Here is a 14,383-nt window from a genome sequence, read left to right on the forward strand (position 1 = left end):
TCAAAGTAGAAACTTACATTCCTGCTTACTGCAGACTCTCTTTCGTTAGAAATGGAAGCCAGTTCATCTGTCTGTAAATGCTTGCTTTGTTGGCATTGTGGGGAGTAGGATGCACCCAACAGGGAGCTGTCCTTTCCCACACTATTCCCTGTATCAGGTGTGTTCTGTCTCCTCATCCCCTCAGCCTCCACTCCTCAATCTTTCCCCAGCCTCGCTTGAGACCCACCTCCTTTTCAGCTGTTGACAGCCACAGAGCTGTTTCCCTTCCCTGATCATCTTTGGCTCTTAGTGTCTTTTTTTTTTTTTTAAAGATTTTATTTATTTATTTGACAGAGAGAGACAGTGAGAGAGGGAACACAAGCTGGCAGAGTGGGAGAGGGAGAAGCAGGCTCCCTTTTGAACAGAGAGCCCGATACGGGGCTCGATCCCAGGACCCTGGGATCAGGACCTGAGCCGAAGGCAGACGCTTAACGACTGAGCCACCCAGGCACCCCTGGCTCTTAGTGTCTTTATCGAAAACTTAACACATGCCCCTTCCATTGTTAGTTTTTCAAGCATGTTTGTAAACTTCTTGAAGGCAGAACAGTCTTTGAATATATCCCTCTGTTAGACATAATAAATACATGATGCTTGACAAAGTTTATCCTCACAAGTATCTGGTTTATTTTAGAATATTTCTTTTGAATGTTATTTTTCCAAAACATTTTCTACATGCCCCTTTTTTTCCTAAATAGAGATTCATAAACCCAATCCTAATAACTCAGAATGGTCGTTATGAGGATTAATTTTTATGCCAAGTTGTGACGCAGTAGTTTCTCTCCCTCTCCCTCTCTCTTTCCCTCTATCTCTGCAATCACTCCTGCAAGTCAGTGACCCCTGCCTCTATTCATCTTCTAATTTTCCAAGTTTGGTTATGTGACTTGGAAAAAAACAAACAAACAAACAAAAAACTTCATTATTCTCCACAATGCTGTTAAAATTACTTATAGAATCAGTGAAAACCCAGAATGATGTGTATGAGGTTTAAAGCTTAACTTTGACCATTCCTTTGGCAGCAGAGACCTTTTTTCTCATCCGTGCACCCAGCTGAAACTCCTAGTATATGTAATTACAATACAATTCTTCAAAATGTACACCTAATGCCTAAGTCACCCAAACATCCTTCTTAAAATGAGAAATGAATGCTGAATCTATATGATACTCCAGAAACCAAAATCATGCACCAGTAATGCATTTGGCAATGTGCAGAAAAGTTCCATTTAAAAATTGCCCTTTATTTTTTTTAAAGATTTATTTATTTATTTATTTGAGAGACAGAGACAGAGAGAGAGTGCGGGCAGGAAGAGGGGCAGAGGGAGAGGGAGACAAGCAGACTCCCACTGAGTGGGGAGCCCGACTCAGGGTTCAATCCCAGGACCTGGAGGATCATGCCCTGAGTTGAAATCAAGAGTAGGACGCCACCCAGGTGCCCCTAAAAATTGCACTTTAAAGACATAAAAATAAATCTGCAAGCTACTGACAATTATGTTTCTCCTAAGGGCTCTCACATTCACTCTTCAATTTTAAATGTTACTTTTTAAAATACTAGGGGCAACACACAAATCACAGTATTTCTAGGGTACCAAGTTACTGAAACAAAACTGGAATGGAATTTGATCCCTCCAAAGGAAAAAAGAAAATTATTTTAAAGGTTTGGATTCTCTAACATAGTAAGATATTCAGGTCTATTTTGTGTGTGTGTGCTTTCTCAGCCTGAAATTATTACAAAACTTTAAGAATGTAAGTTAATAGGATGAACAATACTTGAATTTAGAAGGCAATACAATCATGATATATTCTTCTGACAAGAAAAACGCAGTTTTAAGATATAGTCCCAGTCTCTCCAAACATCTTAGCTTGTCATTGTTTTCTAAATGCTACTACAGCGCCCTCTGGTGTTCTTGAAAACATTTTTCCCATCTACCCAGATCTATTTTCTTGGGGGGGAAAAAAAAAAAAAAGGATTCAGGGAGAGAATAACAAGTTTCATTTATACCATAGTTGACATTTTAAAAAGTACTTGCATGTGCATTATTCCATATGATTCTCCAGAATTTTGAATGGACCATAAATTTTGACAGCAAGGCCATTTTTCATATTCTTTGAGTGCCTTGCAGATAGGCCCTCCAGCAATGTGCTCTATCAGGTAGACAGGGCAGAATTTATTAACCTCATAGAATAAATCCTATGTTACAGGGAAAAGAGACTTATGAAGACTCTCATAAGCAAGTAAGAAAAATCTTGAAGGTTCACAGAAACTTCAAGCTGAACATGATCTTAAGAATGGATGGTTGGGGCACCTGGGTGGCTCAGTCATTGAGCATCTGCCTTCGGTTCAGGTCATGATCCCAGGGTCCTGGGATCAAGCCCCGCATCCGGCTCCCTGCTCGACGGGAGGCCTGCTTCTCCCTCTCCCACTCCCCCTGCTTGTGTTCCCTCTCTCACTGTCTCTATCAAATAAATAAATAAAATCTTAAAAAAAAAAAAATGGGACGCCTGGGTGGCTCAGTCATTAAGCGTCTGCCTTCAGCTCAAGTCATGTCCCAGGGTCCTGGGATCAAGCCCCACATCAGGCTCCCAGCTCAGCAGGAAGCCTGCTTCTCCCTCTCCCACTCCCCCTGCTTGTGTTCCCTCTCTCATTGTGTCTCTCTCTGTCAAATAAATAAATAAAATCTTTAAAAAAAAAAAGTGTGCGTGTGTGTGTGTGTGAGAGAGAGTAAATTTGACCAAAAAATATTAATTGGTAATCTAGGTGAAAAACATAGAGGTATCCATTGTCCTGTTTTTCAAATTCTGAAATTGCAAAACTTTTCAAAATAAAAGTTGGGTCAAGAAAGATGGATATTTCCCAATTCCAAATTAAATAAATATATCACTTTTTAAAATATGCCTGACAGGTGGTCAGTCAACCCTAGATTAAGCACCCTCACAGGCCAATTTTTTTCCTTATGGTTAAAACTAAAGTCTGCCTCCCTAGTTCTGCCCTCTGGAGCATCACAAAGTTTCTCTAAATATACTTAGAGTCAATACTCCACATGCAGTGTGAATAACAGACCAGTAAATGCAATCTGTATTTATATATTCTTTAGTCAGCCAGCTCCATCATTGACAAATATTGAGGTGTATAAAATTCCTAAATATTTCCTCTCTGGAATACTACTAACCAGAATGCTCTTATTCTATCACTTTAACCCAAAGATAGACCATTTGTCTTCTCTGAAGTTTCAAGGTCTTTTTAGAAGGAAATTATGAGTAAATAGGCATTTAATAATATAGAAAAATTATATCCTCTTTATTTTATTGCTACTAAATAACATTTTTATCCTTTCTGCCAATAAACTTGTTTTATAGGCCTACTTACAGTGTAGCTAATAAAATTTCAGAACCTGACCTTAAAAATAAAAATGTTTATAATTAACCAAAGGAGTCTGAGAAAGAGATGAAAGAGATATCCCTTCTTGGAGATATATAAAAAATAAAATAAAATTCCGCATCATAAGCTACTTTTAAAAACCTGGTTTGATAAGGTATTAAATTAAAAAGGTTTCCAAAAGAGACAAACCAAAAAACCAACTCTTAACTATAGAGAACAAACAGATGGGAAACCAACCGGGGGGGGGGATGGGTGAAATAAGTGAAGGGGATTAAGAGTACACTTACCTTGATGAGCAGTGAGTAATATATGCAGCTGCTGAATCATTATATTGTACACTTGAAACCAATGTAACACTATATGTTAACTATACTGAAATTAAAACTCTTTTAAACTCAATTTTCTCTGAAAAAAAAATTAATAAATTTAAAAGGTTTCCAAAAATATCTATTGGTTCTCCTCAATATGGAGATGTGTGAATATTCACAACTATTACTAGAATGTCTTCTGTTTTTTTGTTAAAAAGAAATCCATTCTCAGTTAATTTAATGTTACTTGAACCAAAATGTATTATATGATTCCAAAGACTTTAGAAAGTGTTGCCTTATCCTGTGAAAATAACCTCCAAGAGGAATCTGCAATTCTGCTCATCTTATAGCCAAGATTTTGACCTGGTAATAACATTGTAATTGGTATCTCTGTATTTCTAAACACTCTTCAAATTCTTCTGCCAAATTAAAAGAGAATCCTTAGCACTTTCCTTTTCTTCCGCATGCACAAGGTGGAATTATTAATTATTCCAAAATAATGGAGTAACTAAAAGCGTATGCCTTTGCTATATTTACTTTTTTTTAATCTGAGAGTCTGAATCTATGTTTCATTTATATTAATAAATCCATGGATGATGACACAAGTAGAAAAATAATAGATAGGGAAAAAATTCTAGGTTTGGAATAAGGGTTGATCCCAGCGAGAACAAATTTCTGCCCCCTGCAGAGTGAAAGGAATCCAATGTATCCAATCTGTCACAGAATGGCTGCCTAGTCCCCCTTAGGTATTATACCATATTGGGGATCCAGGGTGGTCAGACGTTGCTGTCAGTCTGAACACTCAGCTGTGGCAGAGCCAGAACACGCTTGGAAAGGATTATTTATGCTGTTGAGCCTATGCTCACATCTATGGGCACAACACTATAAGCCCACTAAGAAAGCACTTGGGGGACATATATTTTCTCACATACAGTGCTCAGTACAAAAGGTCCAGCCACATCTCTTCTCCAGACTTATTACCAATCTTACAACCTCATTCCTTCAAAGTCCCTGGCCGTCTGACCAAATCACTAATTACTGCCTATTAATCAATGTACATCCATACCTCAGGCCATTTCATTCTTGTCAAAGAAGACTCAAAGAGATATACATAGGGGTGCCTAGGTGGCTCAGTCAGTTAAGCATCTGCCTTCGGCTCAGGTCATGATCTCAGAGTCCTGGGATTGAGCCCCGCATGGGGCTCCCTGCTCAGTGGGGCATCTGCTTCTCCCTCTCTCCCTCTGCCCCTCCCCCCACTCATGCTCTCTTGCTCTCTCTCAAATAAATAAATTTTTTTAAAAATAAAAAAAAAAACAGAGATACACATAATTCTTGATGTTCTGTATTCCTGTAAGAGTTCCCAAATCTACCTCTACCAACTGCCAGAATATTGTACAGAGCACTGTAAACAAAGCTGAAATTCTCTTCCTCCTCTATAAACTGATCATATAGGTGTAGAAGTGCAGTAGGAGTGTGAGTCAATTGCTCAGGCAATTTACTGGGCCTTCAGGATCTGCTTGGATCCAGTCCTGTATACACAATTCCACTTGATAATGCTATCCTCCTGGGGCATGTCCAGGCTTAAAATTCTGTTGATCCAATATACTCAGTTCATGGTGAGAAACGCAGAAAGCATGATTACCTAGCATGTCTTAGTTTGACATTTTTAATCATAAGAAGGACTGAAGAGAGCAAGACTTTGCTCTAAAACACTAAGTTCTCCACCATAGATCTACTGGAGCTTGTCTAGGCTCCATACAACATCCTGCCACAGACACTTAAAAAATATTGAGTCCAAGGGCGCCTGGGTGGCTCAGATGGTTAAGCGTCTGCCTTCAGCTCGGGTCATGATCCCAGGGTCCTGGATCGAGCCCCGTATCAGGCTCCTGGCTCAGCGGGGAGCCTGCTTCTCCCTCTCCGCCTCTCCCCCTGTTCATGCTCCTCTGTATCTCTGTGTCTCAAGTGAATGAATAAAAGATTTAAAAAAAAAAAACAAAAACATTGAATCCATAAAAGGAAAGCATCAGGGTTGTTCTCACAGCAGTCTAGATCAGCTGGACTTCTCTTACTCTATGTTCCACTCAAAGCTGGCAGATTTTAGGTCACCTAGCTGCCCGAAGATGATGTTGCCCACACTGGCTGCTGACACTCGTTAGCCATTCCTCACTTCTTCCTTACAAAAAGAAACCCAATTTCATTCAAGAAACAGGCAATAATCAGCTAAGGGAAGGTGGGAGTCTCCTTCAGCCCCAAGAGTTAAGCTATGAATGGTCTAATCCCATTCTCCTTTGCTAGTGACTGATTTGGGATAGACACATGACTCTATTCTGGTGAGACATATGGGGACGTCTGTTAGAGGGCTTTGGGGAGTGATTTCTCCCCTGATTTTAAAAAAAAGGAAGGGTAAAAAAAAGATCTTTTCCTTCCTACCTTTGGATGTTGTCATGTAAGGACATGAGAGGCTTGAACTGTAGCAGCCATCTTACAACCATGGTGGGAAAAACAAGAGCAGTAAACTAGAGCCCTGACATCATAGAGCAACCAGAATTTACCATTCTCTTTCATTAAACTGTCCAGCACTTTTATTTTTTTTTTATTTAAAAATCAATTAGCCAACATATAGTACATCATTAGTTTCAGATGTAGATTTGAGTAATTCATCAGTTGTGTATAACACCCAGTACTCATCACATCATGTGCCCTCCTTAATGCCCATCACCCAGTTACCCCATCCCCCCACTCTCCTCCCCTCCAGCAACCCTCAGTTTGTTTCCTATAATTAAGAGTCTCTCATGGTTTTTCTCCCTCCCTGATTTCTTCCCAGTCTCCCCTCCCTTCCCCTATGATCCTCTGCGTTGTTTCTTATATTCCACATATGAGTGAAACCATATGATAGTACTAGAAGTCCTAGCTTCAGCAATCAGACAACAAAAAGGAAAAAAAGGCATTCAAATTGGCAAAGAAGAAGTCAAACTCTCTCTCTTCACAGATGACATGATACTTTAAGTGGAAAACCCAAAAGACTCCATCCCGAAAATGCCAGAACTCATTCAGGAATTCAGCAAAGTGGCAGGATATAAAATCAATGCACAGAAATCAGTTGCATTTCGGGGCACCTGGGTGGCTCAGTTGGTTAAGCGACTGCCTTCGGCTCAGGTCATGATCCTGGAGTCCCAGGATCGAGTCCCGCATCGGGCTCCCTGCTCGGCAGGGAGTCTGCTTCTCCCTCTCCCACTCCCCGTTTGTGTTCCCTCTCTCGCTGTGTCTTTCTCTGTCAAATAAATAAATAAAATCTTTAAAAAAAAAAAAAGAAAAGAAATCAGTTGCATTTCTATACACTAACAGTGAGATAGAAGAAAGAGAAATTAAAGAATCGACCCATTTACAATTGCACCAAAAACCATAAGATACCTAGGAATAAACCTAACCAAAGAAGTAAAGGACCTGTACTCTAAAAACTGACCAGCACTTTTAGAAGCAACCATCTACCCCCTCTGGCTTTGAATGACTCATGCACTTTAATACTCTTCTATGGCAAAAACTGAGTAGTCCCCAAGGCTTTGCCTCCAATACTTACTCACTTCATTCCAGAAAATCAGAGCTGACTTTTTAATTAACTGTTTCATCCATCCCTGCACACCTAGAGATGCTCTACTCCGTAGAATCAGCTGAATTTTCACTGCTTTCAGCCTCAACCAGGTCAGATAATTAATCCCAGATTAACCCACTGATGGTCTGTTTTCTTGCAAAATTCCTAATACTGTTTTTGACTGATTTCATCGCAAGTCACAGAAATCGATTCTGGCTAATTTAAAACAATAAGGAACTTATTTAAAAGCTACTGGGTAGGTCACAATATTATCAAGAGGACTAGAAAACTTTCAGAGATACACAGCTTGAAATTTATATCCAAGCCTACGCAGCAGAACTGGTCTGAATAGGCTCCAGATGCTATAGACTGAACCACAATACCACCCTTGGACACAGGACATCACCACTGGCTTGGTTGCCATTGCTGCCCCAGGAAATTAAATCTGCAATGGGGAAGGAATGAGGGGTTTGCTTCTTCTCCTGCTCATGCTCCATCGCTCCCACCACTTGCTAGCTACTGCTCAAGCCCCTCCATTGTCCAGACTCGAAGGGAGGGGAAATTTGGAGGAAAAGACTGTATTCTACATGACCAGTAACTACTGTTACAATCTGATATTGGTACTCTTTGGCTGTAGCACCTTTCAGATACTGGATTCCTTCTTGAGCGTGGAATTTCTGTGGGTTTCACAAAGAACCCTCCACTCCACTGGGGACCCCCTACCTACAATTCCTTTATAGGTTGGATTCTTTACACAACCAACCAACTAAGACTTTGCCTTCAGCCCCTGACTTCCACCAGGGCCACCTACCCTCTCCAGGTGGATTTCTTTGGTGAAGTTTCTTTTAAGATTATCTACAACTGTATCCCTTTGCAGGCTCCACATTTGGTCCATGGGAAAACACACCTGTGTGTCTGGCTCCACTAAACTCTGCTCTACTTCGTTCCGCCACCCAACAGACTGCTCTAGCCAGCCTCTAGCCTGACATTTTCTAATTTCAGATGCCAGACTTTGAGTCGTTCAGGTTCCAGAGAACACATTTCAAGCTTTTTGAGTGGTTTTCTTCTCTTGGCTTCAGATGAGAAGGAAGTGCTTCCATCACTCTCACCAGAATATACAGCACACTGACAATTCTCTCCAAAGAAATCCTCCCTCCCAGTTATTTCTGCCCTTCCTCATGAAGTCTTTGGCGGCCCTTACAGAGCTCAAAACAAGAGATGAGCTAATGCTGGCAGAAGAAACTGTCCGTGTCTTAGCATGTCCTACTTTATGTAGGACATGCTAGTACCTTGTCTTCCAATGTGGGGGTAATTTTGGTACCTATATTGTTTAGCCTTAGAGTTCTTAGTCAAAACTGAGACAATATGAAAAGTGCCATTTTAATTTCCTATTACACGTAATCATGAAATTATACCTTATACTTCTCCAGCCTGTCAGGTTTTCCAGAATCTCCAGAGTTCCAGAGTCTCCAGAGTTCCTGTCTGGAAAAGATAAACTCAGATTATTTACAATAAGGAATAATTTCTAATATATGATTACCTACAAAAAATATAAAGAAAATTTACTTCTTTGGGATCACAGAGCCACCTAAGAAGTCTCTGACCTCCGGATTCTGTGATATGTGTTGGTCTTGAAAAGTAACAAGAAAAATTGCACAACAGGGCACCTGGGTGGCTCAGATGGTTGAGTGTCTGCCTACGGCTCAGATCATGATCTCCAGGTCCTGGGATCAAGCCCCCAGGCTCCCAGCTCAGTGGGAAGTCTGCTTCTCCCTCTCTCTGCCTTTCCCCCTGCTTGTGCTCTCTCTAATGAATAAATAAGAAAATCTTTAAAAAAAAAAGGAAAACCTGCACAACATAATTCAGATCTGTAGCTGCAAACTAGATATCCATCTTCTCTGTACGCTACATGTGTATGTGTTTCCCAAGAGAAAGGGTTTGTCGGGTAACTTTGGAACCTTCGATTTATCAGAATTAGTACCAGCCACTTCTGGTTCCCTCATGTCAACTCATCTGAGGCTTCCTTCAATTCAGACAGTTTCCTGTTCCAATTCATGGGGTCTATAGCACAGGCTGTGTCTGCCTCTCAAATGGAGTATGTACACAACAATGTCAACTAGAACTGGGGGGAAAAACAGTTCCCCTTAAAATGCAGAAAATATTTATGGCTTCGTGAACTCTTCTTTCAATTCGTTCAGTACTTATTTTTCTTGCGAGCTCTATGAAATATGCCTCCATTTTTTGAAATCTGTTTGACTATGTACACTTACTTACTTGTTATAAAGTCTAAAATGATGGGTCATTTTCACCTAATGAGTTCTTCAGTTCAAAATAAGATGAACTTTTTTCTTTTTTTTTTTTTTTTAAGATTTTATTTATTTGAGACAGAGAGAATGAGAGAGAGGGAGCACATGAGAGGGGTGAGGGTCAGAGGGAGAAGCAGACTCCCCGCCGAGCAGGGAGCCCGATGCGGGACTCGATCCAAGGACTCCAGGATCATGACCTGAGCCGAAGGCAGTCGCTTAACCAACTGAGCCACCCAGGCGCCCAAGATTTATTTATTTCTTTGACAGAGACACAGCGAGAGAGGGAACACAAGCAGGGGGAGTGGAAACTGTCAAACTGTCCCGCCGAGCAGGGAGCCCCATGCGGGGCTCGATCCAGGGACTCTAGGATCATGACCTGAGCCGAAGGCAGTCGCTTAACCAACTGAGCCACCCAGGCGCCCAAGATGAACTTTTTTCTTGAAAATCAGAATTAAGTACAAGTTAGCAGTATAACTCATTGTTTACTCTCTTATGCTAGATGAAAGAGAGCACAAGGTAGACAGACCAAGAATTTAACTAAATGATGCCTACAGGTTGATGCTCCCCATTACTTCTATCTTTTGCTTGCTATCCCCATTTTGTGCTCTGTATTTGGAAAACATCATCTGCATCTCCTACCTGGTCAGGTTATTTCTAATCTAGTCCACACTAGCAAATTCCCTAATGAAACTGAGGGTCTCTGATTTCACCCTGAATCAATTTTTCCTTCTCATACAAAGTAGATTTGACTTCCACATCTACTTGTAACTCCTGTCTATATTTTAATATACTTTACTTTTAGAAGTTTTAGGGTTCACAGCAAAACTGAACAGAGTTCCCACATACCTGCTGCATCCACAATTAGAAACGACCTGCCCCACTATCAACATGTCCCACAATACTGGTATGTTTGCTACAACTGATGAACACTGACACATCATTATCACCCGAAGTCCAGACTCTACGTTAGGGTTCACTTTTGGTGTTATACATTCTATGGGTGTTGACAAATGTATAATGATGTATCTAACATTATAGTATCATACAGAATAATTTCATTGCCTTAAAAATCTTCTCTATTTCACCTATTCATCCCCACCTCGCCCAACCCCAGCAACCACTGATTTTTTTTTTAACTTTCTCCATAGCTTTGTCTGTTTCAGAAAATTATATTGTTGGAATTATATAGTATGTAGCCTTTTCAGATTGGCTTCTTTCATTTAGTAATATGCATTAAAGATTCCTCCAAGTCTTTTCAGAGCTTGATAGCTCATTCTTCTTCAGCACTTGACAATATCATACTATCGATGATTCATCCATTTACCTACTAAAGAATATTCAGTTGCTTCTAAGTTTTAGCAATTATGAATAAAGCTGCTATAAAATTTGTGCAAACATACGGTTTCAACTCATTTGGATAAATATCAAGGAACATGATTGCTGGATAGTATGGTAAGAATATGTTCAGTTTTATAAGAAACTGTCAAACTGTCTTCCAAAGTGGCCATACCATTTTGCATCCCCACCCACAGTGAATGACAGTTCCTATTGCATTTGGTGTTCTGTTTTGGATTTTGGCAGTTGTGTAGTAGTATCTCATTGTCTTAATTTGCAATTCCCTAATGACATATGATGGTGATTATCTTTTCATACTTGCTCGCCATACATACATCTTCTTTGATAAGGAATTTGTTCAAATCTTTTGTCCATTTTTAAGTTGGGTTATTAGTTTTTTTATTGGTGAGCTTTAAGAGTTCTTTGTATATTTTGGAAGACCATCCTTTATCAAACATGCCTTGCAAATATTTTCTCCCAGTCTGTGGCTTTTCCCATTCTCTTGACACTTTTGGAGCATAAGTTTATTTCAATGAACTCCAGCTTATCAATTATTCCTTTTATGGATCATACCTTTGGTATTATATTTAAAAATCATTGCCATACCTAAGGTGATCTAGATTTTCTCCTATGTTATCTTCTAAGAGTTTTATAGTTTTGCATTTACTTTCAGGTCTACGATCTATTTTGAGTTAATTTCTAAGAAGGATGAAGGTCTGTATCTGGATTCATTTTTTTGCAGTGTATATCTAGTTGTTCTGGCACCATTTTTTAAGAGACTGTATTTTCTGTATTGTATATCTCATATTTTCTTTGCTATATTGTCAAAGATCATTCACTACATTCACGTGGGTCTATTTGTGGACTCTATTCTATTGATCTATTTGTCTACTTTTTGCTGATACTCCACTGTCTCAATTATTATAGCTTTATAGCTTTATAGTAAGTGTTGAAGTTGGATAGTGTCAGTCCTCCAACTTTGCTCTTCTCCTTCTATACTGTGTTGACTTACTCTGGCTCTTTTGCCTCTCCATATAAACTTTAAAGTCAGTCTGTTGATATCTACAAAATAATTTGCTGGAATTTTGACTGGGATTGTGTTGAATCTATAGATCAAGTAGAAAGAATGGACATATTGACAATATCAAGTCTTTCTTTCCATGAATGTGGGATATCTCTTCATTTATTTAGTTCTTATTTGATCACTTTCAACAGAGTTTTGCAGTTTTCCCCATATTGATTGTGTACTAGGTTTATGAGATACTGGTCTGTAGTTTTCTTTTCTTATAATGACTTTGTCTAAATTTGGTATTAGGGTAATGCTGGCCTCACAGAATTAATTAGTAAATATCTATCTTCCTTTGCTTCTATCTTCTGAAAAAGATTGTAGATAATTGCATAATTTTTCCCTTAAACAGTTGGTAGAATTCACCACTGAACCCATCTGAGCTTGGTGCTCTCTGTTTTGAAATGTTATTAATTACCAATTCAATTTCTTTAATAGATATAAGCCTATTCAAATAACCTATTTTTTCTTGTGTGAGTTTTAAACAGATTGTGTCTTTCAAAGAAGTGTCCATTTGATCTAGGTTATCAATTTTGTGTGCATACAGTTGTTCACATTATTACTTTATTATCCTCTGGATGTCCATGATATTTGTAGTGATGTCCCCTTTTCATTTCTGATGTAATTTGTGCTCCTCTCTTTTTTCATAATTAGCCTGGCTACAGGCTTATCAATTTCATTAATCTATTCAAAGACCCTGCTCTTGGTTTTACTGAGTTTCTCAACTGATTTCAGTTTCCAATTTCATTGATTTCTACTCTAAATTTTATTATTTCTTTTCTTCTGCTTACTTTGGACTTAATATGTTCTTCTTTTACTACTTTCCTAATAGAGAAAGTTAGGAAATTAATTTTTATCTTTCTTCTTTTCCAATATATACATTCAAAGCTATAAATTTTCCTATAAGCACCGCTTTCACTACATGCCACAAATTTTGTTGTCTTTTCATTTCCATCAGGTTCAAGTAAGGAGCCAAAACAAAACTTACTTCACTGCCTTCCCACTGAGCAGCTTGCCCAAGACCCTATTCCAATTCTGATAGCCCATTTACAAGCCAAGCCCCGAACACCCCCTGAAGTCACAAAAGTGTGAGGACCCCCCTCCCCCCACCCATGACTAGATCTCTCTGGAGTTAATGCTCAGACTTATCCACACTAAGCCTCCAGCAATTCATCAATTACACTTCACATTTTCCAATACCAATACTGGCTTCCCCAGAAGTGGGCTGTTGCTCCAATAAGTTGTGATTCTCTATTATTTGTCTAACTCTCCAATTCTAGGGTCATTGGTTTACCCCATGATCTCAATTCTCTGACAGATCTAAGAAGAGTTTTTGATTTCTCAGTTTGTTCAGCTTTTTACTTGTTAGGATGGACTGACAACTTTCAATCAATCTCCTTACATGAGACTGAAAACTAGCAAACTAGGAAGGTATCACTAAAATGCAAATGCTTCTTCCCAGAAGATAAACAATATATCTACAATAGGGAAAAGAACATTAACTCTTTGCTAAAAGCTTTCTTTCACTAGAAAATTGCTTACTGCATTCCAAGCAAAAGTTCTATTATATACAAAGGCCTGGAACCAAGAAAGAGAACAGTTCTTTAAGAAAATGCAAATGTTCCATAAGATTGGAATGAGACTTGTGTGGTGGAATAGCAGAAAATAAGGATGTAGAGATAAGGAGGAATCATGTTATGCAGAACCTGACTGGCCCATCTAGAGTTTGGATTTTATACCTTTCTCAGCCTTTGAAGACTTTTAAATAGTAGAATGACATTTATTTCCTTCTAATCCACTTATTCAAAAACTATTAAAGGTGAAAGAAAATAGCATGAATGATTTATGTTTCAGAAAGTTCACTAAGGGGGCATTAGTTAGAAGTGCATTAGATTCAGGGACCTGACAACAAAGACATCAGATGGGAGGCTTTTTCAGAAATCCTGTAAGACATGATGACAGCCCAAACTAAGGCAGCAGCAGTGGCGGGGGGAGGGGGAGGAAGGGGGAAGAGGGATGGATCGGGGTAGAGAAGAGGCACAAGATATGAGAGGTATTTAGGGTTTAGTGACATTGAATGCAGGCGCTGAGGGTTAGGGAGAAGTTGCGACTTCCAGGTTTCTGACTTGGGGAAAGAAGGTGGGGGTGCCTGGGTGGCATAGTCAGTTAAATGTGTGCCTTTGGCTCAGGTCATGATCCCAGAGTCCCGGGATCCAGTCAGGCATTGGCCAGTGTGCTTCTCCCTCTGCCCCTCCCCCCGGTTGTGCTCTTTCTTTCTCTCTCCTTCTCTCTTCCAAAAATAAAGTCAAGAAAGAAAGAAAGATAGATAGATAGATAGATAGATAGATAGATAGATAGATAGATAGA

The 14,383-nt window shown here is 39.4% G+C and overlaps 1 long non-coding RNA gene across 2 annotated transcripts in view; it reads right to left on the minus strand.

The window, feature by feature from the left end:
* Positions 1-14,383, minus strand: part of LOC110572114 — a 30,831-nt gene that overhangs the window by 15,223 nt on the left and 1,225 nt on the right. The window contains exon 2 of one of the 2 annotated variants that reach the window (XR_002479831.1): positions 8,725-8,787. This is a non-coding gene — a long non-coding RNA (uncharacterized LOC110572114). Of the gene's footprint in view, positions 1-8,724; positions 8,792-14,383 lie in introns of both variants that reach the window. The other variant, XR_002479832.1, reaches the window with a different exon arrangement.

The sequence above is a fragment of the Neomonachus schauinslandi genome, chromosome 2, assembly GCF_002201575.2.
Source record: "Neomonachus schauinslandi chromosome 2, ASM220157v2, whole genome shotgun sequence".
NCBI lineage: Eukaryota > Metazoa > Chordata > Mammalia > Carnivora > Phocidae > Neomonachus > Neomonachus schauinslandi.